General features: G+C 38.2%; 1 protein-coding gene across 1 annotated transcript in view; it reads left to right on the forward strand.

Moving 5' to 3' along the window:
* The first annotated feature begins 8,391 nt into the window (after nucleotides 1–8,391).
* LOC133644101 (protein strawberry notch homolog 2-like) overlaps nucleotides 8,392–17,880 on the forward strand; it is a 150,594-nt gene continuing 141,105 nt past the window's right edge. The window contains exon 1 of the mRNA XM_062038423.1: nucleotides 8,392–8,536. The gene's annotated coding sequence lies outside the window, so the exon portion shown is untranslated. The remainder of the gene's footprint in view (nucleotides 8,537–17,880) is intronic.

Here is a 17,880-nt window from a genome sequence, read left to right on the forward strand (position 1 = left end):
GCTTATTTGCTTTTTAATGTGCAAATATAAAAGTAAACATCCAGTGCAAAACGCAATATTCTGCAATAGTATAAGCATTTCAAAAGTAAAAGTATTGCTTATTTTGCTTTAAAATGTGCAAAAATAAAGATAAACATCCAATACAAAAAAGTGCCAATCTAAATATTCTGGAGCACTGTAAACATTAAGTATTGCTTTTAAAATGTGCAAAATAAACATCCAGTCCAACACAGTATACAATAACCAATTCTACTCATTCCAGTGAGTGACTAACAGTTGTAATGAAGAAAGGTTAGCATGTCTACATGCTCTGGTTCTTTTCTTGTTTACAATATTCCCAGCAGCTGAAAATAGGCGCTCAGAAGGGGTCGATGTGGCTGGAACTGAGAGCTAATTACCGGTAGCCTTCACCTCAAGCCAGGACTGCGAGTGAGCTGAGCTCCAGTTTATATTCCTAGAAGGTCAACGGGCTCATAGTAGGGATGTGCGTATCGATCCTGTGGTATCGATATATCGATACTCACACGCTACTCATTTGGCATCACTTTTCTGAAAAAAGTATCGATATAAACCAAAAAACGGCGTGTGGGGGGTGCAAGCATCACTTTCAGATGTTTTTGATGACTTACTTAACTTCCTATGTGCTGGGACACACCTGTACCTGGCAGAGTATAGAGCTGGCCCAGTCACATGACAGGAGACAGCGAATGAGCGTCGTCAACGTGCAACACACACACAGCCAGCCGACTGTAGCGATGCAGCCAGGCATATCCAGTGTTGTCCAATTGTTGACTTAAAACAGGCATTGTTTTTTTGTTTTTTCAGTAATGTTTACTGAATATTTTTGTTTAAATGATTATCCTAAATTCAAATAATTTCCACACAGGGGAATTTACTGTTAGTTGAAAATTGCTTGAGTATTTAAAACAGATAAGAAAGAGATACAATTTGGAGATTCTTCATCTTTGCATTACAGTTTTATTTTTTCCCAAGAAAAGCTTGAATATATGATTGATTGTGATTTTGGTTTTAATCTGTAACATGATTTCTTACATTTCAAAAACATTAGCCTATTTCATATTTCATTAATTGCTAATTATATCACAAACTTTAAAAAATAACTGCAGCTTCTTGCGATTCGGATTCGACAGTTAATTGGAAAGCCCTAATATATAATTATTATTATATATAATATTTAATTTATTTTTCATATTTATGTTATTTATTTTAATTTTACTTTTATTATATATTGTCTTGTGATTTGTCTTAAATAATAACAATAGTAATAATATTTTTGACTGACAAAAATTGCCAATAAGAAATTAATGGTATCGGTATCGGTATCGATGAAAAGGCAAGATAAAGTATCGGTATCGTATCGAATCCTAAAAGTGTGGTATCGCCCATCCCTAGCTCATAGTGATGTTACTAGTAGTTGACTGGGAGGTGTTTATTATCATTTGGGGAGAGTCCGCTGCCTGATGCTCACCTGCTAAACACCTATCTGCTCCACGCTGAAGCGCTGACTACATGCGCTCTGAATACACACTGCTGATTGGCTGGTAACGTTTTGAATACGCACTGCTGATTGGCTGATAACGCTTTGTATAACTCTTTGTGTGTACCAATCAGATGGTTGTGTGGGTGGGACAATGCTGCGTGCTGAGACAGAGGCAGCCGCAGAAGGAGCGAAGCAGCTTGTTAACACATTAGCAGCTAAAGTTAGCTTTAGCTTAGAAACTCGTTCGGTACACCCCCGTACCGAACCGAAAGCCCCGTACCGAAACGGTTCAATACAAAACACGTACCGTTACACCCCTAGCAGATACAAATGACACATTCATGTTTTTGTGTAATGATGACAACGTATACTCGCGCGGACGATTGACTAGTTGATGGTTTTCTTTTCAAATGTTCGTTCATAGCCGTTGTGCTGCTATGATAGGCCATTTCCGCTCGACACAGTGTGCATACAACAACATTATTAGGCTGTGTATTGAAATACTCCCACACTTTTGACCACTTTTGGCGTGATTTTTCCCCCCTCGCTCGCACAGTCTGCTTTGCGCTCCGCCATGACGGTAGTGTGACGTAAATATGCGACGCGTCGACGCACAAAAACGGCGTCGACGTATTTACGTAACCGATGACGTCGACTACGTCGACGCGTCGTTTCAGCCTTAAATGGTACCAAAGTTGTTTTTACAGTAAATAAATAAATAAACTGGCAGCTCAGTCGCCAGAATTTCTATTTTAATTTTTACCGTGTACAATTTGATGGGTAACTTGCTTTCAAATCAGAAGTCAAGCAGATTGTTGCATGTTTAGATACTATTAAAGTTTAAAAGAAATGTAATTGCATGCAGTGCATGTATTATTCTATATCAAAATGGAAAGAACAAATACATTTAGTAAGAAATGATAAAGTACTTCATTAATGCATATTATTTCCAGGTTTTCACGGGCCACCTAAAATGACGTGGCGGGCCAGATTTGGTTGACATAGGTGATATATCGTCATGATTGTTTACTCTCAATTAGCAATACAATACAATATTAATAATTTTAGTAACAAGACTTTGTTTTGAAACAAATTAAATAGTGTGTATGCTAATAATAAATACACTGTTAGTCATGAAGTGTGAAGAAACTATTTTGTACCTTTTCTCTTAATATTATTTTGACAGTGTGATGTATTTTTGATCAAATACAGTACAGTATACTGTATTTATAGAGTATGACTGTTATTCAAACTCTTATGTTAGTGGCCTAGGCCGGGGGTCAGCAACCCGCAGCTTTAGAGCCACATGCGGCTCTTTAGCGCCGCCCTAGTGGCTCCATGGACCTCTTTCAGAGATGTGTGAAAATGGAAAAGATGATGAAAAAAATATATTTTTGTTTCTATTACACTTTCTGTTGGAGAACAAACATGACACAAACCTTCCTAATTGTTTGAAATCCCACTGTTTACGTTGTACATGCCCTACATATACATCCATCCATCCATTTTCTACCGCTTGTCTCTTTTGGGGTCGCAGGGGGTGCTGGAGCCTATCTCAGCTGCATTCGGGCGGAAGGCGGTGTACACCCTGGACAAGTCGTCACCTCATCGCAGGGCCAACACAGATAGACAGACAACACTCACATTCACACACTAGGGCCTATTTAGTGTTGCCAATCAGCCTATCCCCAGGTGCATGTCTTTGGAGGTGGGAGGAAGCCGTTGTCCTACTAATTGCAGCGAGCCTTGAACTCATCATAGTTTGTTTACATGTACAACATTCTCCGATGCTGCCAAAGAAAGACTTGTTTTATGCCACTCTTTCTTTGTCTCATTTTTGCCCACCAAATGTTTTATGCTGTGCGTGAATGCACAAAGGTGAGCTTTGTTGATGTAATTGAATTGGATGGAGTGCTAATCAGGCATATTTGATAACATGGCTAACATGCTATTTAGGCTAGCTGTATGTACATATTGCATCATTATGCCTCGTTTGTAGCTATATTTGAGCTCATTTAATTTCCTTGACTTATGTCCTCTGTGTATTTAATTTATATTTGCATGTCTAATGACACAATATCTGTATGTAATATTGGCTGCATTTCTGATAGTTGTTTGTGTGCCATGTTGTTCCAGACCACAGCAAATGTACCCAGCTTGCAAAGATTGTAATAAATCCATTAGAAGAAGACAGCCTGCCGTTTACTTTAACTTGGACACACATCTATACCTTTGGCCATTCTGAACCAGTAATTTCCAGAAGTTATCTTATCCTGTGAGAATCCTCCATTTTACTAATGATTTCCAATGTTGCAAAATGTGTACAATAAAAATTAAAATACAACATTTCTGTCAACAAAGATTTGCGTCAGTCTTTGAAAGTGGGCTAATATAGATAATATAGACACTTACATCATGTGTTGCCTTCATTATAACACTTATGTAAGGCTTTTAATTTTTTGCGGCTCCAGACAGATTTTCAACATTTTAGGTTGCCGACCCCTGGCCTAGGCTAATGTATACCTCAGCCAAGCACATGAGGGTCCAAAGTGCGGCCCGTGGGTCATTTGCGGCTCACAGCACATTTTTTAACGGCCTGTTGCACATTCTAAGAATACTATTACATAACAACCCACATACAATGTGGAATAAAAGAACAATTAGGTGTAAAGTAACATCAAAAAGTGTAATTGTTGGCACTAAAATCTAGAAATGCACAAGTTTTCAAGTCAATACTGATACTAATAACGTCCTGTTTCCCAAGAATGATACCGATAACCGATTAACTTATTTAAATGTGGTATTTATTAAAGTGAATTTAAATTCAGTTTGTTCACACCTTTTTTGCGACTGGCTTTGAGCAATCTTCGTAGGCTTTTACAACACCATCGTAGCAATACTGGTTCTTCAGGTGCCTGATAAGGTTTGATGTGTTGATGCTCAATGTGGAATGTTTGCGGAATATTTGGTGCAAATAGCTCGCAGAATCTCTTCCTGAGAAATATGATCTTAGAGAAAAATGTAATTTAAAACATTTGTACGCACGTACAACACTTAAGACCTTCAGTATATCAGTATGTGGAATTAAATTATGGAATGGATTAAGCAAAGCAATCAAACAATGTACTAATATGATCCACTTCAAGAAACTCTTCAAACTTAAAGTGTTTACAAAGTACAAAGAAGAAGAACCATGATTAACATTCTGAATTTATTTCATCCATCCATTCATTTTCTAGATAATCTTACTCATCTCACCATATGAAATATAACTTACTTCACTCATTATTATTTATTTATTGTTATTGTTATTACTTATGGAGTATATTGGGAATAAATTGAGAACAGGAAGTGAACAAAAGTTTTAGCCACTGCTATGTAAAGTAGAAGGGGTAGGATTATATAAGCTCGGCTTCTTCCTACTCCTTTTCGAACATGTTGAATAGAGAAACTGGAAATTGTGGTGTATCATGTTGTATGCTTGCATGTTCCAAATAAACTCAAACTCTAAAACAGTGAATTAGTCTCATATGTTCACATCCTGTTTGTTTACAATGATCTCGAGGGACATTTACGACACAAAGGAGGCGTTGATTTGCTCATCCTACCCATAAAAATTTTCTTTTTTTAAAACATATTTTGATATTAAAGAATCACGCACCCCTACTAATAACTCAAAGCTGACATGCAAGCTGTATTTTTTTCTTAAAAAAACTCTCTGGGTGGCTGGGGCCGTACTCTGGCTACCGCACACACTGGGTGTCAAATATATTGTACATACAAATACATATATATACTCACATACACACCATTGTTCATACATTCATACATAGGTACCTACGCTCCCACATACATACACAAATACAGTACATACCTACACACTCAAAGTTCGTACATCCACACACACCTTCACTGTACAAACATACATATACACATTCTGTACTTATACATTCACTGTACAAACATACATATACACATACATGTACATATACATTCACTGTACAAACATACATACATACTGTACATATATATTCACTGTACAAACACATATACACATACTGTACAAATACATTCACTGTACAAACATACATATACACATACATGTACATATACATTCACTGTACAAACATACATATACACATACATGTACATTCACTGTACAAACATACATATATACATACTGTACATATACATTCACTGTACAAACATACATATACACATACTGTGCATATATACACTGTACAAACATACATATACACATACATGTACATATACATTCACTGTACAAACACATATACACATTCTGTACATATACAAGTACATATACACACAAACACTCATGCATATAATCACGTTTCATCAAACATATATTAACGTTGTTACCCTAGGGCAAATTGGGTAACACATGGCACACTGCCAAAGCTTAACCTATAATTACTATAACAATCTACAAGGTTAATGAAGTTGGCTTCTCTTTCTTCCCCTCCATTTATCTGCTTTCTTTTGTATTTCAAGTTATCATTACATATATGTATTGTTACATTTGAACAATTGTCTTGTTGATAATAGAGGTAATTATTGTCATTATTAATTATCAATAGCGCTATTTCTATTGGTCCTTGTATTGCTCCATTTGTAGTGTAATAATGCTCATTGTCATTTCTGTATTATTTATTTCACTAACTGCTTCTTTGCTATCACTTTTACTATCATATTTGTACATATCCTATTTGCTGATGTTGTTGTTGTTATTGTTGTGTTTGCTGTTGTTGTTGTCCCTCTGCCTTATCCCCCTCTAGTCCCCACAATTTCCCCCTCTGTCTTCCTTTTTTCTCTCTTTCTATCCCCTCCTGCTTCGGCCCGGCTGCACCAAATAATAATATAAATCCACATAATAAAAGTCAAATACAAATAAGGCAACAAGAAAAGTATCCCACACTTCTCTTTTGTAAAGCAACAGTAAGGTAAGGTAACAGTTAGAGATGCTACCTCAGTAGAAGCATTTAAGTCCCATCTTAAAACTCATTTGTATACTTTAGCCTTTAAATAGACCCCATTTTAGACCAGTTGATCTGCCGTCTCTTTTCGTGGAGGGGGGGGCACAGATTAGGTGACCACAAATGAGTCGCTAGCTGTTCAAAGTGGACCACTCATCTGTGCATCAGTTGGGAACGTATCTTCGCGACTGACCTGTCTCCACTCAAGATGATATCCTGCTGGCCCCACTATGGACTGGACTCTCACACTATTAATTAGATCCACTCTACGTTAATTGCACCGGTCGGGGGTGCGGTCCTCTCCAAGGTTTGTCATTGTAGCCCATTGGGTTGAGTTTTTCCCTTGCCCTGATGTGGGATCTGAGCCGAGGATGTCGTTGTGGCTTGTGCAGCCCTTTGATTTAGGGCTATATAAATAAACTTTGATTGATCGGTAGGTTGTGAGTTCAAACCCCGGCTGAGTCATACCAAAGACTATAAAAATGGGACCCGTTACCTCCCTGCTTGGCACTCAGCATCAAGGGTAGGAATTGGGGGTTAAATCACCAAAAATGATTCCCGGGCGCGGACACCGCTGCTGCTCACTGCTCCCCTCACCTCCCAGGAGGTGATCATGGGTGATGGGTCAAATGCAGAGAATATTTCGCCACACCTAGTGTGTGTGACAATCATTGGTACTTTAACTTTAACTTTATAAAGTAAATTTGTACAGCCGATATGGGCATCTACATCAACAATATGATTTGCCTGAGAAGCTGGACAGGGCAAAAAAAACAATTCTATACGTATATCGTATTGGCTCTGAAAATGAAATATATCAGAATGGCCCTCACATCCTTTGATTTTTTTCAGTGGGCCCTCAGTGGAAAAAAGTTTGGACAACCCTGGCCTTGGCTACTGTCTAACCCAGTGGTTCTTAACCTGGGTTCGATCGAACCCTAGGGGTTCGGTGAGTCGGCCTCAGGGGTACGGCGGAGGTCAAAACACACCCGACTCATCGTGTAAATACAAACTTCTCCCTATCGGCGTATTACGGATACGGCAACAGCTGACTGATTTGCAGGTGTGTAATTTGTTGTGAGTTTATGCACTGTGTTGGTTTTGTTGTTTGAACAAGGTGATGTTCATGCACGGTTCATTTTATGCACCAGTAAAAAAAACATGGTAACACTTTAGTATGGGGAACATCCATCCATCCATCCATCCATCCATTTTCTACCGCTTATTCCCTTATTCACCATTAATTAATTGCTTATTAACATGCAAATTAGTAACATATTGGCTCTTAACTAGTCATTATTAAGTACTTATTAATGCCTTATTCGGCATGGCCTTATTATAACCCTGACCCTAACCCTAACCAAATAACTCTAAATTAAGTCTTTGTTACTTAGAATATGTTCTAAAGTGTTACCAAAAACATATAACTTTGTCTTGAATTTGAAAAAAATTTTTTTTTATTTTTCACTAAAGAAGGGTTCGGTGAATGTGCATATGAAACTGGTGAGGTTCGTACCTCCAACAAGGTTAAGAACCACTGGTCTAATAGTAACCTTGGGAATACTTTGGGATGTTACACACTTATACTTTTTAATTACAGTACTGGTATGAATAGCTTCAGATTCTCAATTTGAAATCAATTAATTATTTAGGAAGATATATGCAGGTAAGGGACAAGCGGTAGAAATGGATGGATGGATTGATTCTAGCTCGCAAACGCATCAATATTATTCGACGTTTCATTATTTGTTTTTGCGTGTCTTCAATGTTTATTCAGTTGATATCATAAAAAATGAAAAATAATAATATTATTTTTATTTTTGTTGACTTTCCTCCCTCTTCCCTGGTTGAGCTCGTGACGACAGCAGCGAAATATTCATTCAAAATGGCACCTTCTAAAATAAGGAAGTAGAGGAAACAACTAGCGGGGAATAAGTTGGATAAAATCCCGCATTGCCGTCGATTTGACGCGAGTCGAGGTTCGACGTCTGCCGCGGTGTTTGGAGTTCGGACTGGGACGGAGCGAAGCCAAGAAAAGGTGAGTTAAATTGGCGAATATTGTTGAAAACGCAGGCGACACATCAGCGTTTTCGCCGTGTATTAGGATGCGTCCTGGGCAGCCTCTCCTAGGAGCGCGTGTTTTTTACACCGAGCTGTGCCGGTGATACCTTCTTACGCTTCGGTGTTTGAAATATAAATACAAAACAGTCTTATCCGTGTAGTTATTGTTATTACAATATATCCACATGTTTATTGCCACAAACCAGTGAGCTAACGTCCATGTAATAAGCTAGCGCCACTTAGTACGTCGTAACAGTCACACACAACCCAGATAATTAGACGAAACAAACATATTATGATTATAATTTGTCCGTCAATTTGCAGGCACACACACTGGGAGGCTATCGTCCTTTTCCGAAGCGAAAGCCGAGAGTACGCAAAACGAACGTACCCCAAACTGCTACAAGCTACGCTAACCGAGCTAGCATATTTAATAATTCGTGTTCCTGAGCTTAAAGGCCGTGTTTCCTACTTTGTTTTCTGACCGTGGAGTGTGGGATGCAAATCCCACAGCCGATCGAATAACCCGGCTTCAAGACGTGGCGTTAATGTTGTGTTTTGTCGCACGGCGAGCGAACACTGTAAGGCTGCCTTTCTTTGTGCGGTGTGCAAACAGATGTTGCTCACTTCTGCAAGGGGGCTTCGTTTTTTTTTATTCCACGGCGAAAATGTTCAGTTTTCAGTTCCAGTTTATGTCGAACATGCATACGATACAATGTAATGCATCACACAATTCCAGTTGTTTAATTTCAGCACGTCCGAAAAGGAGCAGGAAGAAGCAGTGCTTATTTTTAATCCTGCCCCTTTTCTTACCATAGCAATTTTATCCCATTGCCTTGTTCTCTGTAACAGAACAGTGAACTAATAAATAAATAATATACAGTTGTAAGCATACAAATATTAAAATACATAAATCAGGGTTTGTACGGGTGCTTAAAGGCCTACTGAAATGAAATTTTCTGATTTAAACGGGGATAGCAGGTCCATTCTATGTGTCATACTTGATCATTTTGCGATATTGCCATATTTTTGCTGAACGGATTTAGTAGAGAACATTGACGATAAATTTCGCAACTTTTGGTCGCTGATTAAAAACCTTGCCTGTACCGGAGTAGCGTGACGTCACAGGTTAAAGAGCTCCTCACATCTGCACATTGTTTACACCAGCAGCAAGAGCGATTCGGAATGAGAAAGCGACGATTGCCCCATTAATTTGAGCGAGGATGAAAGATTTGTGGATGAGGAAAGTGAGAGTGAAGGATTAGAGTGCAGTGCAGGACGCCAGGGTGTATCTTTTTTCGCTCTGACCGTAACTTAGGTACAAGCCTACAAGGGCTAATTGGATTCCACACTTTCTCCTTTTTCTATTGTGGATCACGGATTTGTATTTTAAACCACCTCGGATACCATATCCTCTTGAAAATGAGAGTCGAGAACGCGAAATGGACATTCACAGTGACTTTTATCTCCACGACAATACATCGGTGAAGCACTTTAGCTTCGGAGGTAACGTGATAGCATCGTGCTTAACTGCGAATAGAAACAGAAGAAACATGCCCCTGACTGGAAGGATAGACAGAAGATCAACAATACTACTATTACTTCTACTATCAGGAGACACCAAACCAAACCCTGGACCTCTAACCACACGGCTAATGCTGTCCAGCCTGGCGAAACCTAGCAATGTTGTTGCTAACGACACCATTGAAGCTAACTTAGCTATGGGACCTCGACAGAGCTGTGCTAAAAACATTAGCTCTCCACCTACGCCAGCCCTCATCTGCTCATCATGACCCGTGCTCACCTGCGTTCCAGCGATTGACGGCGCGACGAAGGACTTCACCCGATCATCGGTGCGGTCGGCGGCTAGCGTCTGCTATCCAACTCAAAGTCCTCCTGGTTGTGTTGCTGTAGCCAGCCGCTAATACACCGATCCCACTTGCAGCTTTCTTCTTTGCTGTCTCCATTGTTCATTAAACAAATTGCAAAAGATTCACCAACACAGATGTCCAGAATACTGTGGAATTTTTCGATGAAAACAGACGCTGTTTGTATTGGGACACAATGGTGTCCCAATACTTCTGTTCAATCCGTGATGTCACGCGCAAACGTCATCATACCGAGACGTTTTCAGCCGGATATTTCCCGGGAAATTTAAAATTGCACTTTATAAGTTAACCCGGCCGTATTGGCATGTGTTGCAATGTTAAGATTTCATCATTGATATGTAAACTATCAGACTGCGTGGTCGGTAGTAGTGGGTTTCAGTAGGCCTTTAAAAACCTTGAAAATGCATGGATTTTAATGTTGTGTTGTCAATAGAGATGTCCAATAATGGCTTTTTTGCCAATGTCCGATATTCCGATATTTTCCAACTATTGTCCGATTTTTTTTTTTCCATTTATTTTTCTTTTTTTTTTTTATTTCAGGCAATGACATAAAAAAGTACAAAGTTGACAACACATAATAATATAAATTAATACAGTGCAAAAGGTAATGTATAGTATGTAATGCATGATTGTCCAGTTTTGCCTGAAAGGGAGTGGGAAGAAGATAATTTATTTAATCCCACCCCCAATTCTCCATTCAGGGATTATTCACATGAGTTTCACTGTTACTTTGTTCAAGGATTATAATACAGATGTTGTATCATAGTGGCATTACCACACGTAACAATAATTATTACACTGTAACAATAATTTGTATCAACAATGTAGGAATAATGAATATACCAACAATGGTAATAGACAAAAAGCCAACAATGGTAATAGACAACATAGCAATAATGGTAATAGACAACATAGCAATAATGGTAAGGAAACATTGAGCACATGTTAACACTATCAACCGATACCGATATATACAGTCGTGGAATTAACACATTATTATGCCTAATTTTGTTGTGATGCCCCGCTGGATGCATTAAACAATGTAACAAGGTTTTCCAAAATAAATCAACTCAAGTTATGGAAAAAAATGCCAACATGGCACTGCCATATTTATTATTGAAGTCACAAAGTGCATTATTTTTTTTTAACATGCCTCAAAACAGCAGCTTGGAATTTGGGACATGCTCTCCCTGAGAGAGCATGAGGAGGTTGGGGGGAGCTAGGGGGTAGCGGAGGGTGTAGATTGTAGCGTCCCGGAAGATTTAGTGCTGCAAGGGGTTCTGGGTATTTGTTCTGTTGTGTTTATGTTTTGTTACGGTGTGGATGTTCTCCCGAAATGTGTTTGTCATTCTTGTTTGGTGTCGGTTCACAGTGTAGCGCATATTTGTAACAGTGTTAAAGTTGTTTATACGGACACCCTCAGTGTGACCTGTATGGCTGTTGACCAAGTATGCCTTGCGTTCACTTGTGTGTGTGAAAAGCCGTAGATATTATGTGATTAAGCCGGCACGCAAAGGCAGTGCCTTTAAGGTTTATTGGCGCTCTGTACTTCTCCTACGTCCGTGTACACAGCAGCGTTTTAAAAAGTCATAAATTTTACTTTTTGAAACCGATACAGATAATTTTGAAACCAATACCGATAATTTCCGATATTAAATTTTAAAGCATTTATCGGCCGATAATATCGGCAGTCCGATATTGTCGGACATCTCTAGTTGTCAAGGTTTGAAAAATGCTTGAGTTTTGGGTGAAGTGCTTGGAAATGTTCATCATATTTCTCTGCAGTCTGACTCAATAGGCTAATTATAAAAATTGAAAAAAATGAAATAAGTTTCCTTAAAAATGAAAGCTCCACGCTTGATCTGTTGGCTTTGCACGAGCCCTTACATTAGGTTGTTGTCATGACAGAGCCGTGTATACTGTGTCGCCCCCAAGAGGACAGTGGTGCATCAGTCCATCATGCCGGGAGGTTGTTGTTTTAATGAACATTGGGTGGAAAATGAAAGATACAAACTTTGGATAAAACATGGACCAAATCCACGTGTAGCCTGCGGCAAAGTATGCAAAAAGGAAATCCAGCTTTTCGCAATGGGAGAGTCGGCTCTCTCGAGTCATATGACAGGTAAGCCACAGAGATTACTAGCCCTACAAGTTAACTAACGTTAGCTAAAGTTTTGTTTTCTAACCTTTTGGTACATTTTAGACCTAAACTGTGAGATCAGCGCTAGATTACATGTTAATTACGGACAGTTATTACGAGCTATGAAAGGAAGAAAGCGAGCGTTTGTCAATGATAAATTATAATGTTAAGAACTTCCCTCAACTAAAAATCGATTTGTTATCATAGCCACAGTTATAAGGCTAGATATGCTTAATGAAAGGTGACTGAGGCGTTGGGAAACATACACAATATTTTCCTTGAATTTATTATCATTATATTAATGTGGAACAGTTTTGTTAGTAAATGAGTGAAATTGACATTTTGAGGGTGCATGTATTTATATCACATTATGCAGTTTACAAGCACAAATACGGTGTAAATCAATCCGTGCTGTTCGATGTAATTGAGTGCTGTAAGTAAGAAAAAGAACAAGAAATTTGGAAAAACAACACAAATGGAGACACGTTTGCAAACTCCAATGACATTATAAAGTCTACTGAAACACTGCCTCATTTTCTATGCCCCATTCAGTTAATGATAACTGCTGGTTGAATGTTAGGCTTATGTTTTAGCAGGTTTTCCGTAGTTTTCCTACGGACAGCATTTGGTGACCTCAAACAACAAGGCAATGGATTGATTTACACTGGTTTTCGCCTTTTGAAAGGTACTGAAAAAACTGGATAATTGGTCTTGAAAGTCCTTAAAAATTGCTTGAATTTGGCAATGGAAAAAGTGTACGAACCCTGATAAATAATCTTTGTCTCGATAAAAAAGGAAAAAACAAGGGTTCAAGATTTTCATCATGATTCTTGTTCTGTGTACTTTGTGAACACTTTTGAACAGTCTCTTAAACTGAATCATATTGGTGCTTTGTTTGATTTATTTGGTTAATCCATGCCATAATTTAATTTCGCATACAGATATGCTAAAGGTTTAAGTGTTGTACGAGCATACAAATGTTTTGAATTAGATTTTCCTCTAAGGTTATATTTCTCCTCTTTTGTTGATGTTAAAACAATCATTTGTTGTGCATTTACATGTCTGGCCTAAACATTCATCTCTTAATGGTACTGTATTTTGAATAAATGCCCTTAACCTGGCCTGCTGTTTTTTTAAGAGCACAATATAGAAAGTAAGGACTTGCACTTCTTGTTTTCCAACAAATCAAGATGATTGCCTTGGTAGATGTTACCAGGCGTTACTCATGAAGTCATGCCTATGTGTAGTAGTTTGAGACAAGGCTAGTTTGCTGTTCTTTAAGTTATTCATCAATTGCTGTTAACCCCAGTGACTTGGTCAATGGCCTTTGACTTATTTCCTGTCACATTCCTTTTGTAGCAACATCTGTCTCTCTTCTGTAACCATAAATGCAGAAATACTGGCTAATCCACCAAAAATCACTTCATATTATCTACTGCTCACTAGTGTTACCATATCTGAGTTATTGTGTAGAAATATGGGGAAACAACTACAAATGTGCACTTCATTCACTAACTGTGTTACAAAAAAGATCAATTAGAATAATGCATAATGTTGGATATAGAGAACATACAAACCCTTTATTTATTGAGTCAAAAATATTGAAGTTCAATGATTTGGTAAAATTGCAAACAGCTAAAATTATGTACAAAGCAAACTATAACCTGCTACCCAAGAATGTACAACAACTCTTCTCAACTAAAGAGGAGAAATATAACCTTACAGGAAAAACTAATTTAAAACATTTGTATGCTTGTACAACACTAAAAACCTTTAGCATATCAGTATGTGGAATTAAATTATGGAATGGATTAAGTAAAGAAGTTCACAATGTACAGATATGATCCAGTTTAAGAGGTTGTTCAAATTAATAGTTCTTACAAAGTACAATGAAGAATTATGAGAAACACCTTCAACCTTATTGAAAATGGGATATTCTTAATCTCAGTATGTTTATCATGACTGATTTAATAATCTATTACAAGAACTGCTGTATTAATCATTCACTGATGTCATTGCGCTACAAAAATAAGTCAGTAAATGAACATATGTATTTGTAAACACTCCGAAGTGGGAAAGGGGTAGGATTAAATAAGCTTTGCTTCTTCCTACTCCTTTTCGGACATGATGTATAGAGAAATGATATGAAATTGTGTGATATATTATGCTGTAAGTGTGTTCATGTTCGAAATAAACTAAAGAAAGAAAGAAAGTATGGTACTGTATTTTAAATAAATGCCCTTAACCTGAGGGCCTACTGTTTTTTTAAGAACACAGTATAGAAAGTAAGGACTTGTTTAACACAAAAGCTCCTTGTACTTCTTGTTTTCCAAAAAACCCAGATTCTTGCCCTGGTAGATGTTACCAAGCGTTACTCATGAAGTCATGCCTATGTGCAGTAGTTTGAGACAAGGCTAGTTTGCTGTTTTTAAGTTATTCATCAATTGCTGTTAAACCCAGTGACTTGGTCAATGGCCTTTGTCTTATTTCCTGTCACATTCCTTTTGTAGCAACATCTGTCTCTCTTCTGTAACCATAAATGCAGAAATACTAGCTAATCCACCAATATTTCCTAGGATTGTTGTTGCTGCAGTTTCTTTTGTCGGTCCACTGACAAGGGGAGTTGATATGGTGTTTATAATAGGACACAGGCTGTGTCTGAATGTTGGTTGGGGCCTTGCCTTCTCCCCAAATGACTGATGTTCTGGAGCATATTTTGTTGCTCCGCTTGTTCTGACTGTTGTAACTAGGGCTGGGCGACATGGACGAAAAAGTATATCTTGATATATTTTTCGGTAAAAGTATACTTGAAATATATATATATAATATCTCGCTTATATATATAAGCGAGATTCAGTGAATGACAACTGTACTGTAAACAGTCAGTGGCACTTTTATTAACCCAGTTAGTCAATATGGGTATTAACAGCACAGAAAATAAACTGTTTAAGTAGCACAAAATTACAAGACATAAATATAATAGAAAAATATTATTTCAACGTGAAATTAATAACATAGCTGTGCGAATAATACAAAATGTATCAAACTCAGATAAAAAAAAATCATTTGCAGGCAGGCACTTTGTGATTGCCCTTCCTGGTTTGATGACCCGCCCTATCTTGCCTCTGATTGGCCTGTCCTTAACCAATCGTGACTCATCATAGTAAGCAACCAACCAATCATGGATGTTCTTATACAATCAAGCACGTCTTGGAAGGAGGAAGGGGAGGGGTTTAGTAGCCCATGGAGGAGGAGCGGGGGGAAAAAGGAACACAACAAATAAGCGGTGTTTGGTAATTTTAACGTGAAATCATTTATATAGATATTTTCTTAATTCATATCTTGTTTAGAAATACATCGATAAATCTTACAAACTCGATATATCGCCCAGCCCTAGTTGTAACTAATCTAATACGTTTGCCTTTTTAACATAACTGAAGTTAGCTTAGCATTTATGAAAAAAATGTTTGGGCCCGCTTCAAACCACCTCAAACTTTTGGCCTAGAGCAGTGGTTCTCAAACTTTGTTCACCAAGTACCACCGATAATAAACACTTGACTCTCCAAGTACCACCATAATGACCAATATTAAAATATAGTAGCGTGGTAAGCCTAAGTATTGTTTTATTTATAAATACAGTTTTGGTAAATTGACTTAGTTGTGATTTCCCTCTCTGCATGAAAGTTTAAAATGAGCATATATTAATGCAGTATGAACAAGAATGTTTTAATGTAGACACATAGAATCATCATACTGCTGTGATTATATGCATCAAGTGTTCATTCAAGGCTTAGACAAAATATCGCGATATATATCGTGTATCGTGACATGGCCTAAAAATATTGAGATATTAAAAAAAGGCCATATCGCCCAGCCCTACTTTTGACGTACAATGACACGTATATCAGTGTTTTCCTCACATTCATTTATTTGTGGCGGCCCGCCACGAAAGAATTACGTCCGCCACGACTCGGATTTTCTTAATTTTTGTTTTCGGGATTTGAATGCATTTATTTTGAAAGGACAGCTGGAGAGAGACGGGGGAGGGGGGAGAGAGGGTGAGAGGGGGGATTGACGCAGAGCAAAGCGACTGTCAGGTGGGATCGAACAGGGTCGCCGCAGCGGGTGCTCTACCAGGTGAGATAGGTTATAGCTGCATCGCTCGCGACTCGTCATATATTAAACGTTAATCCGCGATTTCACCGAGCGTTTCACTGACAGTGAGCAGCCTGACGCTGCTTCATTAACACCGCCGCTCGCTGTTTGACTCGGGGGCTGGGGCAGACGCACGCAGTAACAGTCACCTGTTACCATATCGACGAGCTAACGTGTCCAGGTTATAACCCTGTTGTCAATAAACACACGTGGAGACGGTGCTTCAGATACTAATACTAATTTGATACTGTAGTAGTTATCTTTTGTGTATTCATAATGTAAAATGGATGGATGGATGGATGGATGGATGGATGGATGGACGTTTAAAACTAGACTGTTATTATTAATTAGTAAGTATACATTTTTTGAGCCTTTTTAGAGAAAATCATATCATTGTAGTAAATTATGCAAATTACTCAATGATGTCATGGTGACCACGCCCATAGCCATGCCCCCACTGCCACAGGTATCTTGGCAGTTTATGGGAAACACTGTATATTATCTTTAAAACCAGCCTGCACGTACACACAGAATCCTGGGAACATTATTAAAGAGCGAATGCACGCCTTTGCTGCTGAAACCCAACACTCATAGAATTATAACATGTTCAGCAACATGGTGATGTATTATATGTGCAGTGAAGTGTACATTATTTCTAAAATCAGCATGCACTAACAAGCCAAGGAAACCATTTTGCATGTTTCAATGTGTCTATATAAAGCACACGGATGTGCGTGTGCCGCTGCAAAACTCTCATGGAGCTTTAAAGCATTTATTCATGGATATAGTGATATGGTACATGTGTAATGAAGTGTATATTGTCTTTAACATCAGTACACACTACATGGAAGACGCTACATCATGTTTTTTTTTAGTTGCTTTTTACGTGCGAGCATCTACAAAAATGGAAGCAAGACACGTAAGTTAACTTCATGATTTGTCGTTAAACGAGGACTAAAAACATAAGATGATGTGGCATCTTTCTTATGACACAAAGCAAAAAGTCTTGCTTGTCAAAGTTGTCCCATCAGGTGGATGTTCCACAGCGATCGTATCAAAACAGCTGACTGTCATTTGCGCCGGCGGGAGTGTCACAAAGCCCATTTTGAAGTCTTTTTTATTAATGTTGAGTGAAAA

This window comes from Entelurus aequoreus, linkage group LG27 (assembly GCF_033978785.1).
Source record: "Entelurus aequoreus isolate RoL-2023_Sb linkage group LG27, RoL_Eaeq_v1.1, whole genome shotgun sequence".
Classification (NCBI taxonomy): Eukaryota; Metazoa; Chordata; class Actinopteri; order Syngnathiformes; family Syngnathidae; genus Entelurus; species Entelurus aequoreus.